This window comes from Dipodomys merriami, unplaced genomic scaffold (assembly GCF_024711535.1).
Source record: "Dipodomys merriami isolate MVZ:Mamm:240054 unplaced genomic scaffold, mDipMer1.0.p SCAF_477, whole genome shotgun sequence".
Lineage (NCBI taxonomy): Eukaryota > Metazoa > Chordata > Mammalia > Rodentia > Heteromyidae > Dipodomys > Dipodomys merriami.
This window is the reverse complement of record NW_027206043.1, coordinates 270,356-280,454: the sequence shown is the minus strand read 5'-3', so window position 1 is coordinate 280,454 and position 10,099 is coordinate 270,356.

The window sequence follows — 10,099 nt, the reverse complement described above, 5'->3', positions numbered from 1 at the left end:
GTGGTCTATGACTGAGGAGATAAAAATGAGAGGGAGGGGTGCATTTGGAACCTTTCAGAAATACCATTTATATTTTATAAATACAAATGCCATTTTATAAATATAAATGCCATTTATATTTTATAGTCAATTCAGAGGAATGGAAGCTATGTACAATTAAAATAGGACATTTCACACATGAGGAAATGTTCATCATCCCTGGTGGTGAAGGAAATGCAAATAAAGACAACCCTGAGATACCACCTTACCCCAGTCAGAATGGCCCACATCCACAAATCAGCCAATGACAAATGCTGGAGGGGATGTGGAGAAAGAGGAACCCTATTACACTGCTGGTGGGAATGTACACTTATACAACCACTTTGGAAAGCAGTCTGGAGGGTCCTTAGAAAGCTAAAGATTGACCTCCCTTATGACCCAGTCATACCACTTCTAGGCATCTATCCTGAACAACAGGAACCAATGTACAAGGACACATGCACCTCCATGTTTATTGCAGCACTGTTCACAATAGCTAGGATATGGAAACAACCCAGATGCCCCACCACAGATGAATGGATCCAAAAATTGTGGTATCTATACACAATGGAATATTATGCAGCCATTAGAAATGACAAAATAATGGCATTTGCAGGGAAATGGATGGAGCTAGAAGGAATCATGTTGAGCGAGGTAAGCCAAGAGCAAAGAGACAAACAGTATATGGTCTCCCTGATAAGTGGATGCTAAATCCAAAATGTTAGGTGATACGACAAAACTAACAGGACTTAAGAAACAAAGAACTCCCACTCATCTGGTTGAACCACTACTAAATATCCCCATGCTGCTGATCACATGTATGGTGTATAACATGTGTACACCATTATATGTTATAGACTGTGATAGAGAATTTGCTCCAGGAAAGTTAGAATGAACTTGTGACTTTAAATGAGCATCATTATTCCACAATACTGTGAAATTCGGGAAATTATGTAATCACTTAATCACAATCAAAAAAAAAAAAAAAAGAACCTCGGGGAAGGTAGGGAGGGAAGGGCTGGTAGGGGGAAAACAATGGAGGGGGTAACAATGCTCAATAGGAAGTGTACTCATCACCTCGCTCATGTAACTGTAACCCTCTATAGTATCTTTACAATAAAAAATAAAAAATATTATAAAAAAAGGTTAAAAAAATAGTTGCTTAAAAAAAATAGTTGCTTGACATAGGCACTGCCAATTCAGAGGCAGCTGCATCTTCTAAATAGCTTTACAACTTAAGGTTCCCAGAAAAGCCACAGTTATTTAAGTTGTCTATGTATTCTTTCAGTCAACCTCATGAGACTCTCCTAGACCAATTGAGCTACATCCTGTTATGAATAAAGGGTTGTTCTTCTAAGTAAAAAAAACACAGGACATTTCAGATGCACAAGAGCAGTGCACGTAATATCTGCGTGTGGCGAGGTAGCAGCATTGCTAAGTCGTGGAGAGCTGGCCTAGCGTGCACGGATACCTTGGCGCTATCCCCGACGATCTCATTCAAGGCTGTAACACCACAAGTAAGTAGGTGAACATATATTATTCATGTTTTTAAGCTCTTGAATTTGAAAACCTGTCGTTTTGCTGGTCCTCAGACTTGAACTCAGGGCTTGGGCCCTGTCCGTGAGCTTTTTCCAGGTTGCTGTGCTACCCCTTGAGCCACAGCTCCTCGTCTGGCTTTTGGGTGGTTCACTGGAGATAAAGAGCCTCATAAGCTTTCCGGGTAGGCTGGCTTCGAACCATGATCCTCAGATCTCAGCTTCTTGAGTGACTAGGATTATAGGTGTGAGCCACCAGTGCCTGTCTTGAAACGAACATCATAATGTAAACTCACATGCTGGTCAGGCAAGGCACGCTGGTCAGATCCAGGCATGTGGCGTCTGTTCTGTGCACGGGGCGATGTTTGCTGGCCTCATGGCCCTTCATTCGCCTGCCCCGTGTCACAGCCAACACAATCTCCATTGTCTCCTGTCACAAAACGTACTTTTCTGAGAACCTGGTTCTAACTGAACAATCTCCCCTGAATCTCTGCCAAACCATTGAAAATCGGATAATATGATGAACACTTGAATCAGGCAAATACACAAGATGGTCTAAATTGTAAGCAGGAAGCCATAGCAGGAGACATTACACACTGAAACGATTAAACCTGACGTGATCGGAAAGAGGAACTTCCCTAAGGAACTACAGCGAGAAGATGAAGTAGAAGCAAATCAGGTAATGAGACTGCACTAGCCATGAACGGTGCTGTGCAGAGGAAACTCTGAACGCATTTGTACAAAAAGGTGTGTGTGTGTGTGTGTGTGTGTGTGTGTGTGTGTGTGTGTGTGTGTTTGGGTGCCATGCCTCATGCCTGTAACCCCAGCTGCTCAGTAAGCTGAGACTTGAGGATTGTAGTTCAAAGCCAACCTGGTTAGGAGAGTCCATGAGACTCTTACCTCTAATTAACCAACAAAAATCCAGGCATGGAGGTGTGATTCAAGAGAACCAGTGCCAGTCTTGAGCAAAAGAAGCTAAGGGTAGGAGCTGGTGGATCAGGAGACTGAGATATGAAGATTGTGGTTAGAAGACAGCCTGGGTAGGAAAGTCTGAGACTCTTTAAAAAAAACTACTCAGAAAAAGCCAGATGTAGTGCTGTGGCAGAAGTGACCTTGAGCAAAAGAGACACAGAGACAGCACCTGCCCCAGGATCTCCAAAGGAAAAAAAAAAAGTGGAAAAAGCTAAGGGACAACTCTCAGGCCTTGAGTTCAAGCCCCAAGATTCACACACACACACACACACACACACACACACACACACACACACACACACACACACACACACACACACACACACACTTGACACTGCCATTTTTAACTTCATAAATTAAAATTTTGTTTTGTTAATGAATTCATTAATCAAATGTGCAAACAGCTTTGCAAACTACACTTTCTCCGGATGGGGCTTGTGGGCTGGTTGGCTCTGAGGGGAACGCAGGCCCCACATACCTGGTTGCCTTGTTGAAGTCTTTCCTGCAGGACCTGCTAGACTGTCAGGCTCACCTGAATAGAGGTCTCCAATAGAAAGTGCTTTGTGTGACAGTCTGAATTAGTCACTTGAAGATAAAGGACTAAATTGTGTTCTCCAACCAGGAATGAATAAAGAATTAGCCTCTGAGCTGGAATTAGGTCTCCAAGACAAAATTCCTTGTCCTAATGAGCCCAAGATGAACAAGTGTGAGGTGAAGACGCCACAGCCCAAGGGACAATAGTCCAGGTGATGTATATAAACAGGGATGGATGGAAAGTCCTCTTAAACCTGCTCATTACACAGATATGTCTGTTACTGTAAGCCCTGGGTGCCATGTTCCCGGCGGGGCGTTGTTTTGGGACATCAAGCCATTTTCTCCTGCAGATTTTCATTTCCCAAGAGATCAACTTAGAATCTAGGCGATAGATCTTCATTAGCCCTTCGACATAAACTATTGTGACTTCCAGAGAGCTCTTCTCTCTAAGATCTTATCCCACCCCAACGCCGTGTTTAACAACAAATGACTGCACATAGCCAGGTCCCGTGGATCTCCATATTCTTGACTCATGTTGAGGACACAGCCCCTGGGATCCTCTAAAAACCCACGAATGCTTCCCTTTAACAGGACGGATTCTATGTTGTTGTCCTTACAAAGTGAAGGGTGCCAGGTTGTTCCTGATGCTCTGTCCCCAAACAATTCAAGAATCCATATTTAGCGCACTGTGTGGAGCTCACAGTTTTGAATTTGGGGGAATTATAAGTGGTAGATTCAAGTCTTTTTATCCTTTCTTTTTTTTAAAAAATGGTTATTATAGCCAGGCACCAGTAGCTCACACCTGTAATCCTAGGGAGGCTGAGATCTGAGGATCATGGTTCAAAGCCAGCCCAGGCAGGAAAGCCCATGAGACTCTTCTCTCCAATGAAGCACTAGAAAACTGGAAGTGGCGCTGTGGCTCAAGTGGTAGAGCGCTTGCCTTGAGCTGAAGAGCTGAGAGACAGTGCCCAGGCCAAGTTCAAGCCACACACACACACACACACACACACACACACACACACACACACACACACACACAGGTTATAACAGGTGACATGCAGAGGAGTTACTGGTTCATAAGTTGGGTAGTGAGTATATTTCTTTTTGGACAATGTCACCCTTTTTCTTTCTCTCTCCCAGTTTAAGTCTTTAAATTAAGTCTTCTTTTAGGCATTGCTCTAAGCACATTGATTTTACAAATTATATATATATATACATATATATGCATAAATATATATATATATATATATATATATATATATATATATATATATAATGCACTAGGAATTGGTGGCTCATGCTTGTAATCCTAGCTATGCAGAAAGCTGAGATCTGAGGACTGTGGTTCAAAACTAACCCAGGTAGGAAAGGCTGTGAGACTCTTATCTCCAATTAATGAGCAAAACGCTGCAAATGGAGGTGTGGCTCAAGTGGTAGAACACCAGTTTGGAGTGAAGAATCTCAAGGACAGTGCCCAGGCCCTGAGTTCAAGGCCAGGACACACACACACACAAACACACACACACACACACACACACACACACACACACACACACACACAATTGTGGAGAAAATGTATCATACCTTTTTTTCCAAGTGTGACTAGGGAACTTTCACATAGCAGGAAGTAAATTGACAGAGTTGATGTTGAAAGGAGATTCTACTAGGCAACCATAATGTCCTGCATGAGTTTGCTTCATTTTCATTGTTCCAACCAGGATCCATGTAAAAATCCTAAACTTCATTGTTAATTGAAACAAAGAGATAAAAATCTATAGCATCGTGTTGTATAGCCAAAATAAAAATTAATATGGAAGTATTGATGGCTCATTTGCTGATTGAAAAGTTGGGAAACTGAGTTATTTAACACAACAGCATCTGTCTCTTTAGCTAAATTTGAAATTTGAATCATGATAGGATGCCAATGGCTGCCAGAATAGGAAATATGTTTTCCTTAAAATGAGCAGACTCCGTGTTCAGAACAGCTCTGGTTTGAGAGAACAGTTGAGCAGAAACTACAGAAAGTCACAGCAAAGCCAGAGCTCCTGAACCGCCGTTTCTCTTTTCTATACATCTTGCAATGTGTGGTACCTGAGTCCACACCAGCGCATCATTACCAACTAACACCCATCACGTGGCATACGTTTTTCCATTGCACATTGAACGATTTGGGGCAGACATACAGCAGCACGAGCCCCCAAACAAAAGAGAAGTGTAGAATTTTTCATTGCTCTGAAACATCTGTGAGCTCTAAGGGCCAAAGTGATCTCATGTGTTTTGTGCCCAACATATGTTGAGTGATAAGGCCCCCCCCCCACTGTCTTACGTTTCCAAGGACAGACAAGGATTTCTTATGTTGCTTCATGTTCTCACAAAGTAAGAACTGGACTAGAAACTGCCTTGGGTCAAACCTATAACTTAGTGCCTTCCCTTGATCCTGGGTGCATGATGTTGCCCCCTTGCAGCCTTGGCTGAGGAGGACATGATGCCCGTTAGCTTAGGGTGGGCATACTGCCTTTAGGCCATGTCTTTACTTTTGCTTTGAAAATAGGCTTTATTCATTTTATTTAGATACATCTGAAGCTATTTCTTTTAAAAAGAAAATTAGGAAACACACTGGGTGTTGCACAAGTGTACGCAAGGGAATTAACTGAAATATGGCAGATTCAAGGGAGAATTCCTTAGAAAGCAAAGTCAGTTTAACAAAACACTAGGATACAGGCATACCAAAGGTGTGGAGGGGGATCAAAGAGAGAGGGGTAGACCAATGAAGAGGAGAAGAGTGGGAGAATGTAATTAAGAATACAATGCACGACCTATAAAATTAAGAAGAGTGAAGGAAAGAATTGGTTGGGAGGGATGGGTGAGAATGTTGAAAGGGGTGACATTGATCCAGATGCAATGTATTCATAAATTGCTCTGTTTAATGGCAACTCCTTTGTACTACTACCTAAAGATAATTTTAGAAAGATAATAAACACAAACAAATGCCCATTGCTGGTGGTTCACAATTGTAATCCTAGATATTCAGGAGGCTGAGATTGAGGATTGCAGTTAGAATCCTGCCTGTACAGGAAAGTTTGTAAGACTTATTTCGACTTAAAAAAATAAACTATCAGCTGGGAAGGTGGCTCAGTGGTAGAGTGCTTGCCTTGCATGCAGGAGGCCCTCGGTTTGATTCCTCAGCACCACATAAGCAGAAAAAACCGGAAGTGGGGCTGAGACTCAAGTGGTAGAGCGCCCGTCTACAGCTGAAGAGCTGGGGGACAGCACCCAGGCTCAGAGTTCAGGCCCCACGACCAAAAAAAAAATAAACTATCAAAAAAGCCAGAAGTGGAGCTGTGGCTCAAATGGTAGAAAAAAAAAAGTTCAGGGACAGTGCCCAGGCCCCAAGTTCATGCTGCAGAACTGGCACCAAAAAATAATTAATAAAACAAAAATAAAGAAGCATATACAGTTTGCCAGATAGTGAGCCATAACTCTGTTTCATATGTTTCCTTAGGAAAAAATTATTTCCCCAAATATCTAGCTAAAAACAAGAACAGAATAAGCTAAAACAAAACTAAGTAAACACTCCATGTATACATTTATAATTTTGTTATTTTTTCTGCTAATTACACATTGTTTCACACTCCTTTTTTGCCAGTTCTGGGGCTTGAACTCAGGGCCTGGGTGCTGTCCCTGAGCTTCTTTTGCTCAAGACTAGTGCTCTACCACTTGAGCCACAGTGCAACTTCTGCATTTTCTGTGTATGTGGTACTAGGAAATTGAAACCAGGGCTCATGCATTCTAGGCAAGCACTCTACCATTAAGACACATTCCCAGCCAAGAAGGTGAATGACAGGAAAGGAATTGATAAACACTTCTTAGTCCCAACTCACTATTAATTGACTTAATGCTCCAATTAAATGACATAGATTGACTAGTTGGATCAAAAAGCAAGACTCATCCATCCATTGTCTTCAAGGGACACAACTTTTGAAAAAAAACAAACATATTTTGAAGGTGAAGGGCTAGAGTAAAATCTTTCAAGCAAATAGCTCTCAAAAACAGGCCAGAGTAGCAATACTAATATCAGATAAAATAGACTTGAAGTTAAAATTAGTGAGATGAGACAAAGGAGAACATTACATACTAATAAAGGGATCCCTCCTACAGGAGGATATAACAATTCTAAATATCTATTTACCAAATGCTGGAGCACCCAACAACATCAACCAAATACTACCTAACCTAAAAACAAACAGATCCAAGCACACTGATTATTGCTGACTTTAGCACATCAGTGTTGCCTCTGGAGAGATCATCCCAGCAAAAAACTCAACAGACAAACCTCAGAACACAATAACTGCATTGACTTACAGACATCTACAGAATATTTCATCTGGTAATATCAGAATTTACATTCATATCAGAAGCTCATGGAACATTTTCCAAAATAGATAATATTTTAAGTCACAAAGCATACCTGTGCAAATTCAGAAATATTGAACTTATTCCCTGCATTTTGTCAGAGCATCACAGAATAAAATAAGAGCTCAACACAAAAAGCTATTACAGAGGGCTGGGAAGGTGGTTCAGTGGTAGAGCGCTTGCCTTGCATGCCAGAGGCCCTGGGTTCAATTCTTCCACCACATAAGCAAAAAGAAAAAATCTGGAAGTGGCGTTGTGGCTCAAATGGTAGAGTGCTAGCCTTGAGCTGAAGAGCTGAGGGACAGTGCCCAGGCCCAGAGTTCAGGCCCCATGACCGGACCCCCCCCAAAAAAAAAAGCTATCACAGAAAATTCTCTAACTCATGGACACTGAACAACATATTATTGAATACCAGTGGATCATTGAAGAGATCAGAACAGAAATTTAAACATGTATAGAATTTAACAAAAATGAACACACAAAATGCCAGCTCCTCGGGGATACAGCAAAGGCAGTACTAAGGAAAATTTATGGTTATGAGTGCCTACATCAACAAATTGGAGAAATCTCAAGTCAACAATTTAATGTTGCACCTTAGGCTTCTTGAGAAAGAGGAGAAAGCCAAACAAATAATCAAATAGTCAAGCCAAATAATCAAAATGAATGCAATAATGAATTAGACACTAAAAAACCATAGAAAAACAACAAAACAAAGAATTGGTTTTTTGAAAAAAAATTAACAAAGTTGACAGACCCTTAGCAAATCTGACAGAAAAAGAACACACCCAAATAAATAAAATTAGAGACAAAACTGGGAACATCACAACACAACAAGCAAGATTCAGAACATTATAAGGTGATACTTTGCAAACCTTTAAGCTAACAATTTGGACAATCTGGAAGAAATGAAGTAATTCATAGCCAAGAAGATTTAAACTAAACAGACCCATAAGAAGTAATGAAATAGAAAATCCCAGGACCAAATGGATTCACAGCCAAATTCTATAAGGCCTTCAAGGAGAATTCATTAAAATACTCCTCAAATTCTTCAATGAAATTGAAAGGGAAAGATCCCTATCAAACTCATTCTATGAAGCTAGCATAACCATCATGCCCAAACCAGAGAGGGACCCATCAAAGAAAGAAACTATACACTCATCTATTTGATGAACATCAAAAACTTGTCAATAAAATCCTGGACAACTGAATTCAACAATTAACCTAAAAGTCACACACTATGACCAATTGGGATTCATTCCAGGGATGCAAAGCTGGTTCAATATGCACGTCAATTGACTTGTAATTCAACACAACAGGTACAAGCACAAGAACCACATGATCATCTCAATAGATGAATAAAAAGTATTTGATAAGTCCAACACTCTTTTTTCTTTTTTCTTTTTTTTTGGGTCCGGTCATGGGGCCTGAACTCTGGGCCTGGGTGCTGTCCCTCAGCTCTTCAGCTCAAGGCTAGCGCTCTAGCACTTGCGTCACAGCGCCACTTCCGGCTTTTTTCTTTTTGCTTATGTGGTGCTGAGGAATCAAACCCAGGGCCTCATGCATGCAAGGCAAGCGCTCTACCACTGAGCCACTTTCCCAGCCCCAAGTCCAACACTCTTTTATGATAAAAGCTCTGGAGAAGCTAGGAATCCATAGAACATTCCTCAATATAATAAAGGCTGTATTTGACAAAGCTGCAGTCAACATTATACTTTATAGTAAAAAGTTAAAATCACTTCCTCTAAAATCAGGAATGAGACAAGAATGTCCACTCTCTCCACTCCTTTTCAATATAGTACTAGGATTCCTACCTAGAGTAATAAGGCCAGAGACAAACATAAAGGGAAGCCAAATAGAGAAAGAAGAAGCAAAACTCTCCCTCTTTGCAGATGCATGATTCTGTATTTAGAGAACACCATAGCTTCCTCTTCCAAGTAATTGAGCTGATCTGAAACCTTGCAAAGTAGTGTGGTAAAAAATTAATCCACAAAAATGTGTAGCATTTCTGTATGCCAACAATGAGAAGAGCAAGATTGAAATCAGGAAAGGAACTCCATTTGGAATAGCCTCAAAAACATCATGAAATACCTAGGAATTAACCAAAGATGTGAAGGACCTCTATGATGTAAAATATAAAAACTTGAAAAAGGAAATTAAAAATTTAAGGAAATGGAAAAATGTTCTAGGCTCATGGATTGGAAGGATTAACATCTTGAACATAGAAATACTTCCCAAGCCACCTACAAATTCAATACAATATCCAGCAAAATCCCAACAAAATTCTTCAGTGATATAGAGGAAAGAATCCAAAATTTCTTATGGAATAATAGAAGACCCTGAATAGCAAAAACAATCCTTAGGAGGAAATACAGTGCTGGAGGAATAGCAATTCCAAACTTCAAACTCTATTACTACAAAGCCTTAGTAATAAAAACAGCCTGCTAATGGCACAAGAATTGGCTTGAGGACCAATGGAATGGAACAGAAGACCCAGAAATGAACCCATAGACCTGTAGCCACCTAATATTGATAAGGGAGCAAAAACACATGCTGAAAGTAAGACAGCCTCTTCAACAAATGGTGCTGCCAGAATTGGCTATACATGTACAGAAAACCAAAGATGAATC